This window comes from Schistocerca gregaria, chromosome 2 (assembly GCF_023897955.1).
Source record: "Schistocerca gregaria isolate iqSchGreg1 chromosome 2, iqSchGreg1.2, whole genome shotgun sequence".
Classification (NCBI taxonomy): domain Eukaryota; kingdom Metazoa; phylum Arthropoda; class Insecta; order Orthoptera; family Acrididae; genus Schistocerca; species Schistocerca gregaria.
The window spans coordinates 431,373,145-431,397,469 of record NC_064921.1 but is presented as its reverse complement, the minus strand read 5'-3'; the positions used below and the strand labels follow the sequence as shown (position 1 = coordinate 431,397,469).

At 37.3% G+C, this 24,325-nt stretch overlaps 1 long non-coding RNA gene across 1 annotated transcript; it reads left to right on the top strand.

The window, feature by feature from the left end:
• The first annotated feature begins 5,604 nt into the window (after positions 1 to 5,604).
• On the top strand, positions 5,605 to 24,006 carry LOC126324574 (uncharacterized). Its single transcript, XR_007559895.1, has 2 exons — positions 5,605 to 6,498; positions 17,852 to 24,006. It is a non-coding gene; the product is annotated as an uncharacterized LOC126324574 (long non-coding RNA).
• The last annotated feature ends 319 nt before the right edge of the window (positions 24,007 to 24,325 follow it).

Below are 24,325 nucleotides of genomic sequence, written 5' to 3'. Positions count from 1 at the left end.
AAGTCGTTAATCTTTGTACTTATTATGTTAATGCAGTTCACAGGTCAGTGCTATTACCCATAATAATGGATGAGATTTTGGTTCAAATGGTTCAAATGGCTCTGAGCACTATAGGACTTAGTTTCTAAGTCCCCTAGAACTTAGAACTACTTAAACCTAACTAACCTAAGGACATCACAAATATCCATGCCCAAGGCAGGATTCGAACCTGCAACTGTAGCGTTGCCTGGTTCCAGACAGTAGCGCCTAGAACCACACGGTCACTCCAGCTGGTGCGATTTTGGTATCCAGCTTCCAAATACAAATGCTGTATTCCACCTTTGAGCACCTTTACATGCAAATTGTTTCATTCATCAATGTTAACACAATAATAATAACAAAAACTAGGACAAATGTCATTATGAACCAGAAAATAATGCAATGTAGATACACTGTATATTTCAGTAGTTGAAATCAATAACAGAAAGTTTGCTGACAGAGCAATTAATAGATAAAAGAACTACACAGTTGAGTGAATGACAAAGAGAACAAATAATTAAACAGATAAATGACAATAAGTACATGAAACAATAATAAAATAGTTCCACAGATTAGCATATATACTGCTTCTTGTTAACTTACTGTTCATTCTCATAAGAAATGTGAGTCATTTATCACACACTCAAGGAACTCTTGAGCAGGATAAATTTCTTTACTTTTCATCCATCTCCAAAAGCTAGTTTTAAATTAATTTACTGCCAATGTGTAAGCATTTTCAGGTAATTTGTTGAAGTAGATGAAGAAATTTTTAATTGTTATGGGTCTTTGGCAGTGCAGTGTACAGCACATTGAGTGTATGTCCACTTCTGTGTTGTAGTCATGAAATGTCCTCCTTAGGTCAAATTTAATTAGATTCGCTTTAACAAAGACAGAATAGTTGTAGATATACAGGCTAGGTGCTGTAATTATATTTAGTTGATTCAAATAAGATCGACATGATTCATGTGGGCTAAGTTCTGCAATGGACCTTACAGCTTTCTTTTGCCATTTAAACACTAATTATGAGCCTACAGTATTACCCCATAACTGGATCCTGTCACTCAAGTGGCAATGGAAGAATGGAAAATATGCATATAATAGAAGTTTCTTCTGCAGTAAAGTGCCTCAAACGAAGTATTACACATTTCCAATGTTACTAACATGCTGTGTGGCACATTTTCAAGGGTAGTATCACGTGTGATGATTGTTATTTCACATGCACATAGCAGTGTAACACATGATACAACTGTGGATAAACCATTTATATAAATAACGAAAAGGAAAGGTCCAAGAACAGATCCTTGAGGTGCCACCCTCTTTAAATCTGGAAGATATTCTAACTTTGGTTATTTACTTTAATAACGGTTTTCTGTTGTCAAATAACACTGCATTAAGCACAGAGAATTCTCTCTCACTCCACAGTGGCATAGTTTGTATATGAGAATATCAAAATCTTTCCTGAGGCTCAACAGTATTACGCAGATAATATTTTTATTTTCAAAATAATTATATGTCTTTGCTGCCACGCTCTCAACTGATTTGACTGTTAAAAGGCAGAATCTGAAACCATGCTGTGAGGAGCTAAGTATATAATTAGATTCAAAATATTAAGTCATCTCTTTATGCATGCAGGATTCTGTTATTTATGAAGATGTGGGTATATGTAATATATGTCGATAGATGGATGCTGTACCTCCTTTATTGCATCTCCTTTCTTATGTATGGGTTTAACAACAGTTAACATTCTGGATAAATATCTTCATTTAAGATTTTATTGATTATTTTCGTAAATATCATTACAATTTGAGTTTTGATATATACTGACAGAAAAACGCAACACCATAAAATATTTAATGTGGAGTAATGAAATTTTCGGGAATACGTTTGTCTAGGTAACATATTTAAGTGCTTAACGTTGTAAGATCACAGGTTAAAGTAAACACAAGATAAGATATTGCAAATGTGAAATGCTGATACATTAATAACCAGCGTAATTCCAGAGTTCAATGCAAGCATGCAAACATGCATTGTGTTGTGCAGCTGCCAGGTTTCAGTTTGTGGGATGGAGTTCCATGCCTGTTGTACTTGGTCAGTCAGTACAGCGACAGTTAATGCTGGTTGTGGATGACGAGAGTGCTCATATTGACATTACAAATTGCTCCCCAGACCTTTAATCCAAATGTAGGTACAATGTGTGTAGCACGCAAACAGTTTGGTTGCAGGCCCTCAACTGGCCTCCTTGTAACCAACCAATGGCCGTAATTGGCACCAAGGCAGAACCAAGTTTCATCAGAAAACACAATGGACCTCCACCCTACCTTTAATTGAACTCTCGCTTTACACCACTGAAGTCGCGAATGGCGGTTGTTTAGGGTCAGAGGAATGAACGCTAAAGGGTATGTGGCTCGGATCTATCCTTGAAGTAACCAGTTTATAACAGTTTGTTTTGTCACTGTGGTGCCCACTGCATCTTATCTTGTCGATAATTTATTCTGAGTACACATTCTTAACTATCTCTGAAAGAGATGTCCCAGACTTGTTGAATTTCGTGGATTTCACGGCTGATGCCTCATTAACACGAGAGGTGATTCCAGGTGTGTGGCAATCCGCTAGAATGTAGCGGTTTTCCTGCGCAAGTATCTGTGTGTGCAATAATCGCTGCAAACGTGTTGTGTTCACGCGACAGAAGTTCCAATATGGTGCTCGGTCGCCATCTGTCGGTGTAGAAAGGAAACCTCAGTGGCTTACGACTACACTCCCGTAACATCATAAATTTATTTCATTTTTTAGGAATGAAGGCAATTGTATTACGGTACGTGTTCGCTATTTATGTCACAAAAAAGAAATGCAAATAAATTCAAAAACAGTAAGATCGATCAAAACGATCTAGACGGTAGCTGCTTAAGTGAAGGCAGTTTTTGTAGATAAATTCAGTTCACGAGTGGCAGGGCAAATCCGATGAAAGGTGTAGGAAGGAGCTGTAAGGAGCTAGAATTTTCTACTGCAGATTCAAAACAAGAATTGAGTGAAATTCTACCCTAGATTTTGTGAGATTCTCTCACTCTCTTTTATGTCTCAGGCACGTTCCTCCCCCACTGAATCCGCCTTTGCACCCAACAAATGCGATGCTATTGACCCTGTCATGAAGAATGACTTCATGAAGGCAAGTTAAGTACTGTTCCTCAATTCTGGCAAGTTGAAGATAATATTTGAAAATATGTGGTAACTTTGTGTGGTACGACATTGCTGAGGCAATCGGTCCCGAGGCTTACACACTACTTAATCTAACTTAAACTAACTTACACTAAGGACAACACAAATATACACACACACCATGCCCGAGGGATGGCTCGCACCGTGGCAAGGCGCCTCAGATCGCACGGCTACCTCACGCGGCTTACAAATAATACTTTTAGTTTGAAATAGTGTATTTTTAGAAATTATACAAGAGGCCGGTGACATATAATGTAGTTTGTTTCTGAGTCGGGATTAGCAGTTCCATACTTCAAGTCTACCAGCAACCTGTTAAAGACTTTTAACCAGAATATAAAACTCCTTTCTGAGTTCTAAGCAGGCAGTCATAGTTTATCTGGAGTTTCACTTCCAATATTGCGGTAGTGAGTTGTAACAGTTCACCTCTATACCACTCTGGTTATGAATCACATATTATAATAGGAAGCAAACAAAGTGTGACTATCGTCCCTGGAGAAACTGTTTCCAGATTTCCCCATATCAGCTTAACGCAATATTCTGACTGCACTCTTACTTAGAAAACACAGAGCCTACTTTATTTTGCTACACTGCCACATAAGATTGTACCGTAGCACCAAGCTGAATGTTAGTAATTCCCCTATACTAGATCAAATAGAATTCGATATTTTTCTTGGCTCTATGCGATAAACCGTCCACAACGAGTTTTTTTATTACCGTTTCCTATTTGCCTTAGGGTCAACCGGTCATAATTTGTCTCTTAAATAATAAGCCACCGTCTTCTCTCTATGGCTGTAGTCCCTGTTTCCAGTTTTCCACGAACATGTATGATTCCTATACATTTCTATGAATTCGTCAATGAACTCTCTACAACATTGAAAGGGAATTTGCCATTATAAATGCACTATGCACACAGACGAAACACACTAGACTGAATAAACATCTGACTCAAACACGTTTCGCGCACCAGATTTTGCGGCGATCTCCAGTTACATGCTCCAACTTGCCTGAGCACTTGTAATCTGAACTCTGGTACTATTTCACATATACTATTATTTATTTCATTTTCCCATTGTTGTGTTAGATTTAAGTTTCTCCCTGCCCAAAATCCCCACTTTCCCGAGGTAGTCCCGTTAGATTAAATAATTATCATTATACATTAACGCTATTTTATAATATTACGACTTCACAATATATATATATATATATATATATATATATATATATCAGCGTCATCCATCAGCACAACTATAATGACATAATATCTTACATTTTACGCACATTACACACATTACGCACATTAATGTATAATGATAATTATTGAATCTAATATATATTCGAATTTAAAGGTTCACTGTGCAATGCGGTAATAGTACAGTGCAAACTATCAAAGTATAAAGACAATATATATCCATGTAACAGCAAAAAAATCATGATCGCTTACAGTGCACTCGTCCACATACAAGCGCGCGCACACACACACACACACACACACACACACACACACACACACACACACACACACATTTCATGGTTAAATAAATAACCACATTAATTTTGATTGTAATTTTAGCGTGTGCTCTTTTATCTGTTTACGAATATCAACCACTGTTTTCAAAGTTTGCCTCTATGTAGCGTTACGGATATCAGCCACTGTTTTCAAAGTTTGCCTCTATGTTTATTTCATACACTCAGTTTGTAAGTGAAGCTCATTTTCTAATTGTTTTCTTTTGCAGTAGCAATATCTCATATTTATTTTTCAGTTTTTAATCTCATTTAGTAGTACAATGATGACCTCATTTGCATAGTCTATGTAGCTAAGGTTTAAACCTAATCTACAGTCGTTATATTTGTTGCATACCAAATTTTGCGCTTCGCTTTCCCATCAGCACAACTATAACGGCATAATATCTTACATTTTACGCACATTACACATTTTATTGCGCGCTTTTCGCAGGTTCAAATATCAGTGCTTATTTTTGGCGATTAGTCATATGACGACGTGACTCCCGCACTCGAGAATTCACTTGCATGTTTTTCAGTTTTAAGTTTATTTCTGGCATTTTTGTTATTGTATAACACAAAATACACTCTGTTTCTCTGTATACATAAAATTTTCTGCATTTCAGACACTATTCTCCGGAATTATTAATTGTATTTACGATCCAGCTAAACTCACAACTTACATTTTGCATCACGTTAACGTTACTAGATTACAAGCAATATGGGCGTTCCTAAGTTACAATTTCTAATTCGAAGTGTGAATAGTAAAACGACTAGTGTATGCTGTTCAATATCAAATTATGCGCCGTGAGAACTCAAAGTCGACTGCTCGCTTGAAAATGAGTCATCTGTAGAATCGAGCTTTCTGGTCGAATTATCGACTTTAGCGACTTTATGTGTCCATTCGCGCACATCTCTACTTGACATACGAAGTCCGAAAAGGAGAGGAAGTGGGTGTTTGTGTGTTATTATTGTCGAACAATGGAAAGTCGCCCGTGCATTGGAGGTGTATGATCTCATAAAAAAGGATTTGAATCGTTTGAATGATATCGTAATTTTTCTCCTCTGCAATAAATTTTTCATTGTGTCATGCGGATCTGTGTCACGGAGTGACAGGACTTGATTATTTGGGCGAGAAAAGAATTGTATTGTTAGAAATCAAGACCTGGGTGTTAGTTTTCTCCTTTGTTTATCTGACTGCATTGGTGAACTTCTACAAACATTAAAGGCGAATTACTTTTGTAGGTTGTGCCATGCCGGCAGCAGCTAAATTAAGGAAATATGAAGAACATAACGTACGCAGTTTGAGAAACAAGATGTTGAAATCTGCATGTGGATAGACAGTACAGTATTGTAACATTTCGCAGACGTGAACAAGTTGTCAGTATAGCTCTGTTGCAGGATATGTTGTAATGTTGAATGGCAGTGTATACGGACTCCCACTGACAGTGAATTCAAGAAATATCAGTCTAGGGCTGTATTTATACTAAGCGTGCAAATACTCAGAAGAAGTGCAGATTAAAATGTCACCAAGACCTGGTATGCCTCCAGGCACGAGTACTGACGCACCACCTTCACCGCCTCCCAATGAACCGCCGTCACCGAGACAGATGAAATGTGCTGAAGGGTTGCCAGAGCCTCCTGGTCTAAATGAAGTTGAGATAATTCTCAGACCTAATCGTACTTTAATGGGAAGGAATTGCACAGTCGTTAAATCATTAAAATTGAGAGCTACACGTTACCTTCGAACGACGATTAATGCTTCAAGTAAGTGTTTTTATCGTATTCTGTGATTAATCTGCTCGGCATGCGAAGCGTTTGTAATGAAGTTTAAAGTCATTGTAGAAAATTAGTGTGCCGTAATTTTGCTTGATGTAATCAACTGTTAGGGGCGAGTTTGTTATATGCATATGTGCTAGTTTCGTAACTACGTATCAGTATGACGGGTAGTAATATAGAAATTTTGCGAACACTACTGTTGTACTATTTTTTTTTTTTTTTTCTTAGATATCTAAGTGAGACCTCATTTGTGAATTAATGGCTTTCTTTCACATTAGTACATTGCCATTTCGTCTGCCAGCCTACAATCATATGGTGTGTATGTTTTCATCTCATGTTGCACAGGCGGACTCAGGCTTTCTAGGAAAACATTTTTGTTTGATTTGTTCCCACGAAAGTGGCGAAGAGGCTCAGACAGCAAAGTATTAGGAAAGTAAAGTCATTGTGAAATACCTGATGTTAAAATTGGGTAAGCATATACAAGACATAAGATTAAGTCTCTCTGATTTGTTTGTCTTATGTTAATGTAGGCTTTGACTCATTCCACATCCTTGAAGGTTTTCTGCCTTGGATTCTATGGAACACAATGAATGAGTAAATGGGTCATTCCATGTCAATTCAACCAATATGAGAAAATGTTCTAGTTGATAAGTCTCAGATTTGGCTGAAATTTAGTGCATCAATGCTGCCAAGTGTGGAACACTCATGTACAAAATTTTAAATTCTCCTTCCAATTAGTTCCAGAATTATGGCTTGTGAAAGAAGGTGGCATGACTCGGAAATTGCAACCCGCATCAGGCAATCTATCTTGGGTCCTCTGCTGTTCTTAATATATATTAATGACTTGCCATTCTATATTCACGAAGAAGTCAAAGCTGGTACTTTTTGCCGATGATACAAGTATAGCTATCACACCCAGCAGACAAGAATTAACTGGTGAAATTCTAAATGATGTTTTTCAGAAAATCATTAAGTGGTTCTCTCCAAATGGGCTCTCATTAAACTTTGACAAAACACAGTATATAGAGTTCCACACAGTAAATGGAATGACCCCATTAATAAATAGACTTCGATCAGAAATCGGTAGCTAAGGTAGAATATTCATAATTTCTAGGTGTATACATTGATGAGGGGTTGAACTGGAAAAAAAACACACTGAGGATCTGCTTAAACGTTTGAGTTCAGCTACTTATTACATTAGGGTCATTGCAAATTTTGGCGATATACAGCTGAGTACATTAGCTTACCACTCCTATTTTTATTCTCTGCTTTCGTATGGCATCATATTCCGGGGTAACTGATCATTGAGTAAGAGTGTTCATTGCACAACAGTGTGTAATCAGGATAATTGCTGGAGCTCATGCAAGATTATCCTGCAGACACTTATTTAGAGAGCTAGAAATCTTCACTGTAGCCTCACAATATATATATTCACTTATGAAATTTGTTATTAACAATCCGAACAAATTCAAAAATAATAGCAGTGTACATGGCTACTACACTAGGAGAAAGGATGATCTTCACTACTCAAGGTTAAATCTTGGCTCAGAAGGGGGTAAATTAAGCTGCCACAAAAGTCTTTGGTCACTTACCTAATAGCACCAAAAGTCTGACATATAGCATTTAAAAAGGAAATTAAAAGAATTAGATGGATTTTTGGATATAGTAACTGGGTAATTTTCCAACCTCCACAAAAAAATTAAAAATATTGAGTGTCATGTAATATTTTGTCTAATTTAATATCTTGTATAGACACCTTTTATTAACCTTGCACGTTCCACATCATTACGAAGTGTCATATTCATGATCTATAGAACAAGCACTAGTCTAATCTAATCTTCAGACCCAACTTCAGGTCTTAATAACTTTGGAACTATTCCGCACAGTCCAGTGAAATTTTTACAAGTCAGTAACATCCACTTAGAAAACACACTCCAAGGAATAAAACACCAACAACATATTTCTGAGGGAAAATAAAAAATTTCCAAAATGTGATTAAAAAATGTAGTACATTAAAAGGTACATATTGTAGGTGCCCTCTATGCCAAATATAATTCACTCAAAAAGGGTATAAATTTTTTGTGGTAGGCCTAAGCTTAATGTGGCTAAACACACACAGAACTCGTCTTGCCCATATCATTCACACAGACAGAGTTACATGCACACGAAAATACAAAAACTTCAAAAATTACCTGAAGAACATGGATTTTCTAAGTGTGGTAGCTCAAAAGGGACAAGTGATATTGAAGCCAAATTTCAAACACTGCATAAGTAGACCATAATATAATATGTGGCAAAATTTCAACTTGTTTTTGCAAGGCATTTGTGTACAATAAAAGATGACAGAGATGTATTTGGTTATGTTTCTTTTAACACGATTAGCAAATAATAGTGATGATACAGACAGCTTGTTTCAGATAAAGCTGCAGCAATTATTGTGAACCATTAGGCCACAGAAAGTTAAACAATGGTAGTTTTCAGGGACTGAATGAGTCATTGTTAGGCAGGAACAACAAAGCAAACAAGCAACAATTACAGGTTACTCATGTTTTTAGGATTCTAGTTCAGACTGACCATTACTGTTGTGGAAAGTCAGTATGGAGGCAGAAGAGTGTACTATTGGTGCTTTTGTTGAAACAAGTTGCAGTATTGGTAGAGCACAAGCATCTGAATTTCATAAAACAAAATGTGGCATTCACTTTGTACTGGATGATCTGGATGAATCGGACCAAGATTTGTTGCTATGGAGATCCGGGATACACCCAAGGACACTTTAGTGTTTGGTATCATCATATGAAAGTGTTTCTGGCTAAGTATTCTTTGCTACAAAGAAGTTGTTTTGATCCATTTCAGATTCATAAGAAGACAGTGAAGTGCAGCCTCAGAGAAATTGATATAAAATCAGTATTGAAAGTGAATCAGTGCATGGGACTTAACATGATATCAGGACGAAACTTATGTTCCTGGTGTGTCACACTGCTAAAAATGAAGAGTATTCTGATAATTTACATGACAGTTACGAAGAGTATCAACCACCTACAACCACATCGGATGAGCAATTAATTACTTCAGTGACTGCTCTTGGTTTGTCTCTCATGAAGAGACACAAAGTTGGGAAAAGAGACAGGCCCAGCTATGGTAGAAGAAAACTACAAGAAGCTCAAATGGAATTAAAGCACTAAATAGCTGACACACTAATGGTGGGAGAGGAAGAACTATCTGCTCCAAAGGAACAGAAATCATGCCAGAAGTGCTCTGATTTTGACAAAATTGTGCATGATTTGAAAGAATAATGTGCCATATCCACACGCCAGAAAAAAAGTAGCTCCTCTTACCCTTGCACCTTCCAGCTGGTCTATTGGCTACATTGCAAAGGAATTCAGTGTTTCTACATATATGGTAAAACAAGCTAAGAAAATAAAAGTAACCCAAGGAGTGCTTCCACAACTTCAGCAGGCTCAGGGTAAGCAGTTGAGTTCAGAAATACAGGTGCTAGTGTCGAAGTTTCATGAAAATAATGACTACAGCCAAATAATGCCTGGAAAAAAGACTGTGTAGCAGTGAAAATGGGAAATGTATGTGTTCAGATGCAAAAAAGACTGTTGCTATTCAACATATCAGAACTATATCTAGAATTCAAAGAAAAGTATCCCAATACCAAAGTAGGTTTATTATCTTTTTTCAATCTTTGGCCAAAATGGGTTGTGCCTGTAAGTGCAAGGGGCACGCACAATGTTTGTGTATGTGAGAGCCATGAAAATGCTAAGCTGATGTTTGCTGCTATAAAGGATTCTGGTCTGGATTGCAAAGGTGCAATGAAGCTGCTAGTGTGTGACTTCAGTTCCTACCAGTGCATGATACACAGGTGTGAAAAGTGTCCAGGTAAGGCAAATCTTGCAGAACACATGAATAACAAACTGTATGGTGAACTCCTTATGGATGATGATGATGATGATGAACTTGAACTTGAACTTGAACTTGAACTTGAACTTGTTTCTTATAAACAATGGACACACGTGGATCCCACAAGTCTTGAAACAAAGCAAAGTACAGTGGAAGATTTTGTTGAAATGTGTTGTAAAAAAAATGGACAAACTGACCACACACTGCTTCACAGAAACAGCACAATTGGCTTATTTCCAGTTTTGTAAGGATAATTTGAAACAAGATGAAATTATAGTTATACTAGACTTTTCTAAAATTATGCATTTATAGTTAAAGACGCCATCCAAGGATATAATTGGGACAACAGTCATGCAACCCTCCAGCCATGGATGTACCCCCCTCCCCTCCCCAGAAGATATTTGCAGTTTTTCACTAGTTTACTGTTTTATTTAATAAGAAATGCTGCATGTTTTCTTGGATTGTACAAGTTCATTCTGGTATTTAAAATGTTTAGTAAAAGCAGTTTTTCTACTGTTTTATATAATAAGAAGTGCTGTGTGTTGTCTCGAGTCCTTGTTTCCTGAGACTAGTATGACCTGCTCCGCCCCCCCCCCCCCCCCCCCCCTACTTCAGATCCTGGGTGCGCCCTTGCCTCCAGCCATTTGCGATTTACTATAGAGGTGAATCAGGTGATGTGATGTGTCTGTCATGAACCTGTGCGTTTTTAGTGACTGTTTAATTCATGATGCCATTTCAGTTCATGCCCACATTCGCACTGTTGTGGCATATGTGAAAAACAAGCTGCCTCACATACATTTTGTGAAATACTTCAGTGAGGGGCAGCTAGTCAGCGCAAAAACTGTAAAAATCTCAAAAATTTATGCACACATTACCATGATTTTCAGATTCACGCAGAATCGATTTTTTTCACAAGTCATGGTAAAAATGTATGTGATGGTATTGGTGCTATCATTAAGCGCATGACATCACTAGCTAGAACTACAATGAGCCCAATATACCTCCCTGGGATGGGCACACCCAAAGTTAGTTATACATCTTTGATGACTCTTCACCCAAGATAACATGCTGCACATTTCCTGCCAAGAAATTCTCAATACAGTCACAAACTTTTTTTGATATCTCATATGATCATATTTTTGCTAATAATCGCAGGTGTGTTACAGAATCAAATGCATTTTGGTATTCAAGAAATAATGTACCTACCTGATTGTCTTGATCCATGGCTTTCAGGATGTCATGTGAGAAAAGTGTGAGTTGAATTTCACATAACTGATGTTTCAGAATCTGGACTGATTAGTATGGAGATGGTTATTCTGTTTGAGATACCTCATTACAGTTGAGCTCAGAATGTGTTTTGTGGTCCTACAACAGATGGATGTCTAGGATACTTTACCATGTTTTGGTGAATCACTTCTGCCACTCTTTTGTAGTAGATGGGTTTGACCCGTCTTTTCTTCCAACTTTTGTGACTGGTTTTTGTTACAAGGATTTATGCTATCTTATGGTAAAAAGAGGGACAAACTAAACTGTTGTTTCAGTATAGACTCAGGTGATGATTCCTTTGAGCCCTGGAGCTATGTTAAGTTTGTGATTTCATCTGTTTCTCAACACCACTGGCGCTAATATCACTCAACTTTCCAGTGGTGCAAGAATTAAATTGGGGCACTACCCCTTAATTTTCATTTAGGAAGGAATATCTGCAAATGGAGTTTAACAATTGTGCTTTTGCTTTGCTATCCTCAATTTCAGCCCCCATCTTGCCCACGAGTATCTGGCTTTATGTAGGGCTAGAATTGCTTCCAGTTTTGAGAGACGTAATTTGATAATATTTTGCTATGGCTCTTTTAAGGCTTCATGTCATGGTATCTTGACATCCAAATGCATTTCATCCATCATCTGACTGTATATAGCCCTATGCTTAGTTTTAGCATGCAGTTGTCTTTCTTTAGAAATTTCTTTACAGAGACTATACAATGAAGGACCCTACCATCATGAATTTGTGTTCTAGGTACACATCTGCTCAGGGCATGGTCAACTATTCTTTTAAACATGAGCCATAGTTCTTGTACATGCTTGTCTCCTGAAATAAGTTTTTCAACTTTTTTATTGAGGTATGACACGGGTTTTTTTATTTAGTTTGCTGACTATATAGGTCAGTGTACTTATTTAGATGCCCTTTGTACATTGGTAACCGTAGTTGCTACAACTGTCTCATTGTCACTGATACCAGTTTCTATGTGAACGACCTCAAAGAGGTTTGATCTATATGTTGCTAGTACATACAGTTCTGAACAATCTGTTCTTTGAGAAGGCATTTAATAATGTTTTGCAGAATGCCTTGTCATGCCCATTACAAAACTAATTTTCCTAATTGATTGTTGGGTGGTTAGTATCCTCCAGTGATGATAATATGATTGGGGAACGTATGTACTATGGAATGTAGGTTTTCTCTAAAGTTTTCGGTTATATTTTGTGGTGATTGATAGAAGGATCTGATAGTAGTTTGTGTCCAGTCTTGATACTGAGTACTGCTCAACAGACCAGCAGACAGTCTCGTTGCATGAAGTTACGTTATCTGTTTTGAGGGGGGGGGGGTTGAGTTTCTTGCCTACTGTGACAAATACACTACCTACATTTCTCCATTTACCAGTAGCTATGCTTTTGATGTATGTTAAAATTTTCCCCAAATATCTCATTGCTGTCAGTTTTGGTTTTTTCGGTACCTAATATGTGAACTCCAATGCTTTCTAGGTGTGCGTCAAACACTGGCACTTTGTTGCAAATGTGTTGGCAGTTAATCACTGAAATGAAATGAGTGTATGGCATTGTTGGCAAAGAGGCCCCATCCACTAAGGTTTTAATACTCCCATCTATAGGTGGTATTTCTTTGGATCATATACTGATGCTTTCGAGTTGTCATTATGCAATCTGGATAAAAAGTCACATAATCTAAAAGAACAATCATGTGCTCCCCATACACTTTGTTACCTGGATAGCAGCCTTTGATGTGTAGTGCACTTCTGACCCATTTATTGGGGCCTTTCAGCTTTCAGTCCTATGACACAAGTCCAGGAAGTTGCAGCCTAGCTTGTTACAGAATGTTTGAAGTCTGTGGTTCAGCCCTTACACTCCATCCAGATCCAGGAAGCCACAAACAGTTCTGGGGACAATGCTGTAAATTGCGAGTTACATTGAAACCCCCTGAACAAGACTGATCTTCTCAACCTACTTTGTCAGTCTTTGGAACAATCCAAGTATGAATTCAAAGCCTGACAGCAGGCATCTTTTATTCCAGTGTGTGCCACAAAATTTACAGTTGGTTGCACCCTGTGCTCCTCAGTGGCTGCCTTGGTCAACATTGAGTGAAGTCCCCAGGAATACACACTGAATACACCTGGTGTTCTTCCAGTCCCTTGCTGCCAGTTCCCTGAGGGGTGCTGTTATTCATCCTAATCTTGTATGTTTACCTCCTCTTGATACAGCAGGTTTGCAATAGGAGAAATGAGTCCTGCTAGCTCAGTCAGTTTCAGTGAAAGCCAAAACCTCAAACTTGTTGGTTAGGGGATCGGTATAATACCTTGAGTTCTCCCTGGTCCCTGTCTCCTTTGTACAGGGCGCCTAGCCGTACCACTAATGCGCGTGGCACTGTCATGTGGATGAGTGGTGACAGATGCTGTACTTCTTGTAGAGGAGACAAGATCCACAGAAGAGTATAGTGCTTAATTCTCCCTTTACCAAGCTGTTTCACACCTCTATTTATCTAGATGGGGTATTTGGACTACCCCAAAAGTGTTTTATGTTTTATTGTAATATTTGTTCTCAGTTTTCATTATTTCCATTGAAAGGGTTTATTTAGTATTGAAAAACAGCTTTTCAGATTATTAGAAGTATTTAATCAGATCACAGATACAAAGTACAAAATTTTTTTTGTATCTTTCACTAAATTCAGTATTCAATGAACAGAAAATTTATAATCTATTTACCTCAACAGTTACTGCAGTAAAATACCACAAGACTTTTTTCAACTTTTCAGTCAAGTTCATTTTTGCACTGCATGCACTTCACACTAACAGTTTCTTCTCTGTGTATATGACAAACAGGTTTCTTGCACGTTACACAACAGAATCTTTTTTTCCAATCTTTGTTTCTCTTGCAATCTTGACATCGTTGTGGCATTGGTAACTTGGATCACTGGGTCTAGATGACTGCTGTAGGAATTGCAATACCACAAGCTTTCAGTGCATCTTGTACATGTTTATGAAGACAATTGATATTTTTGGCTCTTTCTTCCATGTTGCCTTTGCTGAGTCCAAATGCTAGTTCAATCGTGAAGCGTTTACGATGGCTTCGGTTATTCTTCTGCCATTCAAGAAATCTTTGAGTGTACAGAATATATGAATTTAGTGCTGCAATATCTATGATTTCAATCGCGATTTTTAATGGCCACCGCCTTGTTCCTCTAACACAACTGTATTCTCTTGTCATTTTATCTCCATTCTCTACAGCACCTTTGGTTTTGTTGTAGTGCAGTGTGATTTCGGGTTTGTGTTCACTTTCTTCACCACTCACTTGTCTCTCATTATGCTGAGTAGAGAGTAGTATTACTGCCTTTCCCTTCTTTGGAATATAGAAACTAGGGTCAAGTCATTGTGAAACCAAACATTGAAGAGTGAACTTCTCTCTTTCTGTTTGGCAAGAATTCCTTCGGAATCTCTTTCTTATTGGAACGCAAGGTACCAACCAATGTTGTTTCGTTTTAGTAGATCAGCAGCCAGTGGAAAACTGAAGAAAAAATTATCAGTTGTTACAATATGACCGTTATTCAGAAATGGTTCCATCAGATCCAAAACAACTTTCTGTCCTTGATTCACTTCCCGAGTATTGTCCACCATTCCTGTGTAAATTTGGATTCGTAATAAGTAAGATGTCTTCACATCAGCACAAACTGAAATTTTAATGCCATACTTGCCAAGCTTGCTCTTCATATAAACCCTAAAAGGGCAGTTTCCTTGGTACATTGCTAATCATTCATCAATAGTCACGTATTCATAATGATAGAAGTTCTTGCACAGGTTAGACTGAAATTTGTCGAACACTACCCTGATGGCTTGTAGCTTGTTCTTGGTTCCTTCAATTCTCTGTGCTCTTGTGTCTCTGTTGTCAAATCGCAAGAATTTCAGTATAGACAAAAATCGGTTTCTTGACATGGCAGTGGAAAAGAATGGTTGCCAAAGGCAACATTACCTCCCCACAGATTGGAAGCACTTGTGCAATGTCCATGAGTTCGATCAGCTCCTATTAGAGTTGCTAATACAGCATACACTTCAGTTTCATTTATATCTTTCCATGTAATTTTGTTCGAAGAATGAGCTACATTCCACAAAGAAATTACTCGTTTGGCTTCCCTTTTTGTTTCTTTTACAGTGATGCTCATTATTTCTGGTGAGATAAATAACAAATGACTCTTGTTATTGTTTTGATTGTTTTTCCAACATTCACTGGGCCAGGTATTATGTTCAAAATGTTGCGACGTCGACGTCGCCCACCATTTGCTGGTTCACTAGAAAATTGTAGGCCACTTCTAGAAACAAACCAATCTCCAGTGTCTTCGTCTTCTTCTTCATAACAAATAAGCATTGTTTTAGAAAGCATCTCTCCATACAAAACTCGGCTTGCCCTTTTCTACATTATATACTAAGAATAATGGATGAAGGGCAACAGGCAGATTCCATATTTCTAGGTTTCTGAAAATCATGTCACATGGTGCCCCATGGCAGGCTGTTCATGGATGTAGAGCATATGGAATAAGTTCAGAGATATGTGAGTGCCTCGAAGACTTCTTAAGTAATACAACCCAGTATGTTGTCCTCGACAGTGAATGTTCGTCATAGACAAGGGTATGCCACAGGGAAATGTGATAGGACTGCTGCTTATATTATCTACATGCATAAATGATTTGGTGGACTGGATGGGCAGCAGTCTCGGTTGTTTGTCGATGATGCCTCGCCCTGTCCCCCTGCCTCTCCCCCCTGCCTCCCCCCCCCCGTCCTCCTGCCTCCCCCCCGTCCCCCTGCCTCTCCCCCCTGCCTCCCCCCCATCCCCCTGCCTCTCCCCCCCCGTCCCACTGCCTCTCCCCCCCCGTCCCACTGCCTCTCCCCCCCCGTCCCACTGCCTCCCCCCCCCCCCGTCCCACTGCCTCCCCCCCCCCCGTCCCACTGCCTCCCCCCCCCGTCCCACTGCCTCTCCCCCCCCGTCCCCCTGCCTCTCCCCCCCCGCCCCCCTGCCTCTCCCCCCCCGCCCCCCTGCCTCTCCCCCCCCGCCCCCCTGCCTCTCCCCCCCCCGCCCCCCTGCCTCTCCCCCCACGTCCCCCTTCCTCTCCCCCCCGTCCCCCTGCCTCTTCCCCCCTGTCCCCTCTCTCTCTCTCTCCCCCCTTCCTCTCCCCCCCGTCCCCCTGCCTCTTCCCCCCTGTCCCCTCTCTCTCTCTCTCTCTCTCTCTCTCTCTCTCTCTCTCTCTCTCTCTCTCTCTCACACACACACACACACACACACACACACACACACACACACACACACACACACACAACCTTTTCCAGTTGCTTAGCAGTGTGATTTTTTAATGACTTCATGTTTTTTTTATATGTGTGTAAGCAGATACAAATATATCATTGATGGTTTTTTCCGTTTTTTGGGTTGTAATTTTTAATTGTTAAAACTTGTGAAACAGGTGGAAGATGAGAGTGGGAGACATTATTTGGTATCTGGTTTCATCGAACAAAAATTTTGCTGATCTAGCTTCTAGCCCCTAAGGTGTGAGCTGATTAAAGTCAATAACCACTGTATTTTGGTGCAACAGTGTAATTCTATCTTACTTCAAAGCGAGGTATTTTAAGAAACGGAATGAAAAGGGACTGAAGGGCTATATTATTTTTGTTCTCCTTCTTTTGGAGAACTATTCTGTCCCATATGAGATGTCACATGTTAATGTAACTGTGTGCATGAGTGGTGTAATAAAAACTCTTTAACAGGAAAGCACAAAGAGAACTAGTCTCTTCTGTGTTCTTGTACAGTGATTACCAGGGTGCAGTTGTAGATGTGAATGCAGATTTGAGCAAGGGGAGAACTATTGTGCTTTACTTACTATTTCTTTTCTGTCAAATTCCCATTTGGATGCTTTTGTTATCATAATGTAATGAGCTCTTGTCGTATACATGTGCTCCAAGCAACTCCTTTGCTTTCCAACATCATTTCCAAAGTTCCATTTCAAAACATTTACTAACCCTGTAATACTGTGTTCTGTCATGAAGCACATATGTATTTTATAATGGTGATTTATGTATCTTTTCATTGTTTTAATGAAGTGTATATTGTAAATAGGTAAAGTTATATTTACTACACAATGTTATATTTAATGTGTTCACTATTTTGTTTGTTGCAGTTGATCACTTGAAGGAGTACTTGCAGTATTGTTTGTCACGTGACCTGCAATGTGATATTAAAGTGGCAGACATGTCTATTTATGTACAACCAGCACCTCATGGTCCGATGATAGAAGTTAAGGGAACCCAGACAATCCGTTGTGTCCGGTACAAGTACTGGAGGTTTAGCTTATCACCTATTACACTTTATTATTGCTGCAAGAAAGGCTGATTTCACAGTATTCACCAACATTTTTCAGGCATGAATGTACAGTAATGAAAAAAGGACTCTGAAATGGATATTGAGACAACCCATAATTTATTTATAAAATGATGAGCAATAAAAGTGTTTATATTATGGTTATGAAAACTAGAATTTTGAGAGATTTCACACGTGAAAAGATTTGAGCATATGTGAGACAACTTGGGAGCACACGGAATTTGGCTGTGCATTAGAGATTGTCAGTAGTGATAAACTGTAAGTAAGTTTAAGTTATCTTGCTATATTTCATCAGCTGCAAGGAATGTAAGACCTATTGATTTGTATAAAGAAAGTGGTCTCTTGTACATAATTACTAGTCAGAATTCATATATTACTGGAAAATATATTATTTGAAACCAAACATAGAACACTTGACACAGTCTAGTTACCCCCAAGACTAAACATATGCCAAGTTAAATATTTCTGTAACAGACCTCATCTAAATGCTTTCTTCACTTCTTGAAACTAGACTAGTTACCTTATATCCTTTTTCCTTGATTTTCATTCTTTTCTTCCCTCCTTCAATTCCTTTTATCTGATCTTTTAACCTGTTGTAGGTAATGATATTCCATATTTGTTTGGAACCATAACTGTAGGGTCATGTAGCAGCAATAATATAAGGCCTTGATGACAACAGAAACTGTCATTGACTGCTTTAAGGTAACTTTACTGATTCAAATTTCAGTGCTATTCATTCACGACGAGACGATCCCACACATGCATAACAGTAAAACCCTTTGTAGTCACAATTTCTACTGGAAGAGACAAGACTGACTATAGGAAGTGAGAGAGATAATCTGTAACATATCTTGCTCTGCTGTGACAATTGAGAGACTGTACATGTCAGCTGTTGACTAAATTTAAAAAAAAAAAAAAAAAAAAAAAAAAAAAAGCAACCCCAGTAAATGAGAATATTTGAATATTTGCTGCTCACTGAAAAGTATTTTATCAAAGCAATATTTGCAGTCTAGGAATATAACACTGTTGTGTTATATAATAGTCCAGTGTAGTCATTTACTTCCTAAAAGTGCATATGAAATCTAATGCTTAACAGTAATCCAAATAATATCCATTTAAAATCTAGAATCTTGTGCAAGTAGTTAGGTGGTTATACATTACAATAGCTTTCTGCACATTTTGTATCGACACTCTTTGTTGTCATCGCATTAATAAAAGATGCGCTCATACAACTGTAGTGTGCATTTTCAAATATTTTAATGTAATTTTTAAGCATATTAATGGAGAAAATTGTAACAGACTGAAGTCCCACGTTAATATTAACAACTTTAGAAACTCTCTCTTCCTATCCTGTCATTCAATATTACTAGATTTCTTAATACTGAATGAGTCATCCACAGTGTGTGTAGCACATCAGTAACCATGTATTCAATGGTTAAACAGTAGGCAGTCAGCTTTAAGAAGTGATTGTGCCTCTGTTTATGCAGTCCTTATAATGAACGGTGGTTGTTTATTGTTCTGTCCAATCATGGTACTCTACTACATGCACTGGCTGACTGTTAAAACTGTGCATATTCTGTTAGTGGGTGATGCATGTTTCTTAAATTTATCTTTTCATGGTATATTACCAGCATGATCAATCTTGCTGTGAGAACATTCTCAGATAAACACTAAAAGTGATGGATTTGCATGTTTTACATGACCACTGTTTTGTTTTTAACAAACCTAATTCAATTTTCAAAGGTCGACATATCACGTCTTCTAAATTTTTCGATGGTTAAGTTCAGTTTCCATTTTTTTTATCATCCAAGGAATTATTACTGATAAAGTTCTCGAGCCCAAAAGAAGTTACTTCTGGCATTTATAATCAACTGATAAGATATCAGGAAAGTCATTGTACATAGGAAGTTCCTCACCTACAAATAAGTGTTGTGGGCATGGGGAAAAAAAAAAAAAAAAAATGAATTGTGTTCTCTCATCCATGTGATTTTAGATTTTGATAGACCAAATCCAACTTCAGTGATAATTCTACAGCATATGAGGTTAGACATACAGCAGGTAGTATGCATTTGATAATATCTTGACTAGTGCAGCATTGGTGCATTTTTACTTCTGAATTATAATGCATGTTTAATACTTTATTATTGTGAGTTAGATATCTAACTTAATTTGAACTAGTATGAGTAAGATGTGGGTATGTGTGGGGAAGGGTATGTGGAAAGATAGGCTATTGAAAATGATTGTCATATGTTAATCATTGCAGTTAATAAGACACATCATCTTATGGGGTATCCATTGCAGTACTTCTGGATGAGTGATAATATCAGTATGTTTAACAAGCTAAGAGTCATTTGACTGAACATTTTGCTTGATACAGTACTCTGTAAGTAGGCAAGATTAGAGAAACAGATGTATGCAAGCACTCAATCTGTTGTAAGAAATTTGAATTTTACAGCCTTGACATTTACTTGTAGCTAAACATGTGAAAGATATTATTAATACTTACAGAAATTTACAAACTGATTGACCAAAAGTTATGGTATTAAAAAGTAGAGTTTGAGTCAAAGAACAATTATTTAATTTGATTGGATTATTAGTACACTGATCAGCTCTATTAATTTAATTTTAGTAATAGAAACTAGTACATTCTGAAATCCACTATAATTCCTCTAAGTACTTTCAAATCTGGTTACTGTGTTCATTTCTTGTTCTCTCTCTACAATCTCTCTCCCCCCCCCCCCCCCCCCTACTTACCTCCAGTACTAAATTGGTGATCCCTTTATGTCTCAGAATGTGTTCTATTAACCAATCCCTTCTTTTCGTCAAGTTGAGCATAAATTTCTTTTCTCCTCTCATTAGTTACATGATCTACCCATCTAATCTTCAGCATTTTTCTGTAGCACCATATTACAAAGTTTTCTGTTCTCTTCATGTCTAAGCTGTTTATGAGCTCTGTTTCATTTCCATATATGACTATGATGCAGACAAATACCTTCAGAAAAGACTTTCAAACATCTAAATGTGTATCTGATATTACCAAAGTTCTCTTCTTTAGCAATGCTTCTCTTGCTATTGCCAATCACATTTTATATCCTGTCTATTTTGGCCATCGTTCATTATCTTACTGCCCATATAGCAAAACTTGTTTCCTACTTTTAGTGTCTCATTTTGTAATCTAATTCCAGACTACATTCCATTTACTCTTGTTTTGCTTTTGTTGGTGTTATTCTTATACCCTCCTTTCAAGAAACTGTCCATTCTGTTCAACTTCTCTTCCAAGTCCTTTGTTGTCATTGATAAACCCTAAAAGTTTTTATTTCTTCTCCCTGAACTTTCTTTCCATCTTTGTTAGTTACTCTCATGTTCCATGAATGATTTTGCACAATAAATTATAATGCTGTGGATGGATTTTACATTCACATCGCAAATTAATTTGTAAGTGTGCCTACTTGCTGAACATTTGTAATTTTTTTTTAAAATAATTCCTATCCCACACATTTTAAACATTACAGAAATAGAAATTCTTCTGCAGAGTAGGAGGAGTTGTCAAGGAGTAACTTCTTCAGTTTTATTTTTAAATTTCTTTGGGGTTGCTTAGACATTTTATGTCACTGGGTAAGTGATCAAAAATTTTAGCTACTGCATTATGCAATGTTTTCTGTGCTAAAGCCAACTTTAATATGAAGTAATAAGTGTCATTTTTCCTTCTGGTATTGTGGTTATGTACATAATTGTTTCTTTTGAACTGCAGTATGTTATTTACAACAAACTTCTTGAGGGAATAATTATACTGTGAACCAGTTGTCAGAATACGTAACTCCTTAAACAGATATCTACAAGATGATCATGGGTGAGCACCTCATGTTATTCTTAGAGCATGTTTTCTTTCTTAAAACTTTGTTTCCCCAAAACTTTGTTCCATAGGACATCAGTGAATGAAAAGATCCAAAATATGTCAACTCACTGATTTATCTCTCCCAAAGATTCACTATGATTTTAAGTGCAAAAGTGAAGTAAGTTTTTTTGTGCTTCAATTTTTTCTTTGGTGTCCTTTACTGCTTTCTCAGTGTACAGATTGAATAATATTGGGGATAGGGTACAACCCTGTCTCAGTCTCCTCTCAACCACTGCTTCCCTTCCATGCCCCTTGACTCACATAACTGCGGTGTGGTTACTGTACAAGTTGTAAATAACCTTTTGTCCCCTGTATTTTACCCTGACTGCCTTCAAAATTTCAAAGCCTTTATTCCAGTCAGCATTGTCAAATACTATCTTTAAACCTACAAATGCTATAAATGTAAGTTGGCCTTTATCTTTGAAGGGAAATTGTATGGTCAGTATTGCTTGGGTGTTCCTGTATTTTTCAGGTATCGAAATTGATCTTCCCGTGAGGTCACCTCCTACCAGTTGTTCCATTCTTCTGTAAAGAATCCACATTAGGAATTTTTAACCATGACTAATGAAACTGATAGATTGGTAATATTCACAAATGTAAATCCTTGTAAAGGTATTAAAATTCTGACCTTTTGTGACTGCTTGCTTTCAAGATTATTTTCCTTTCCCTGTAATCAACATTGCTGTTGCACACTAATGACTTGGAGGTAGTTGCTTCAAATCCTTTTGATGGAAATTTTCTTCATCAGCATTTCACCAACAAATGTATAATCAGACTGTCGAAGTGAATTAGCTTAAATTGTGAATTTGTCAAAGATTTCCAATGAAATGAGAATATGTGATATTTTTCTTCTCCTGTTTGAATAGAATAAACTAAGTGCCACCATGAGGTTTCATTTCATCATCATCATCATCATCATCATCATTACAAGCAACAGCAGCAATCACCACTAACACGTGATGTTATAGTGTACAAAACTACTCAGTCACCTGTAAATATCTGCAGCATTTACACCAAAGATACACATCATGTTTTGGCACAGAAACATGTCTAAAGGGTGACAAATAAAGAAATCCTTATAAATGTAGGCAGCTGAATGCATAGAGCATCTCAGCCACCAACACTATGTAACTGCAATTTTAACAGGTGCATCTGAAGAAGGAATGTAGAAGGATGTGTAAATATAGTTGAGACATAAAAATTGCAAGCTGGCAATCATATTTCCTGGAAAGAATAGTGTGCTGAAATTACGAAAGATATTGAATCATTATTTAAGCGATACTAAAAATTTTTAAGAATGACTACAGTTCACATAACTATTGAAAAATCTTGCGGATTTCAATTGATGCCACTTTCCTTCTTCACCCAACAGTCCTAGAAGCTTGGGTTATTATTTTATACTTAAATAAATGTTGAAAGAGTTTTTACTTGGCAGATGGCACTATAGATAATAATATAAAAAGGCACTAAATATCAGATTCAGAAATTCCTTCATTAGCCAAGTGAAGGGAATAGGACAGCTGCATCGTGAAGTAGGAAAGTTGTCAAGGTAAACTGGGCCCGGTAAGAAGAGCAGTTATTGCTTTATGATTGTTGAATCCATTAGTTTTGTTGTAATACAATGACATTTTATGATTTTTTTACCTGCACTACTAAAGAAACGTGGTAGTTCTAGTATAAAAATATCTTTGTTGCATATAGTGTTGCATGGACCATGTTATATTTTAATACTTTATGAAGTTGATTATATTTGTTTAAAATAGCCTGCTCGGGAACTGTTACAATTATATTTGTATTCTACACATTCATTTCCTTGTTGGTTCCTTGTGACAGCTAAGAGGAAAGAAGCAGTGATACATTAATATAGAATGATTTAAAGACCTTGTATTGATTCTTCTGCTACCTATAGTTACAACAGACTTGATAGCTGTTCATAATTGTTATGTAGCTCTATGAATGCAACTGAGAAAATGAGTTGAAATTATAGATGAAATATGATGTTAATTTCATCTTGGTGTAACAGAATCATATAGAAATTAAAAGCTTATTTTGTATTGATTTGTCTGATGTTCTTGTTTGCTCTTCAGGATCTGTTACAAATTGTGTCATTTATTTTCACATTGAGCTGTAAAATCTTATATGAATCATATCATATTAGAGAAGTAGCTTCAGTCTTACATTACTATATTGTAGGTAGATGATGATGAGTAGCTGACTTTTCTGAAATATTTGTATGACAACAATCATCTTCAAAGTGAAACCAGAGTAAAATTTTGTACTGTTCACCAAATGGTCCTAGATGCATACTGACAAAAGAAAAGAAGGGAAAAAAAACTAGTTTTTGTTATCTTAGGTCTTTTGCCGAGAAAAAGAGGTGAG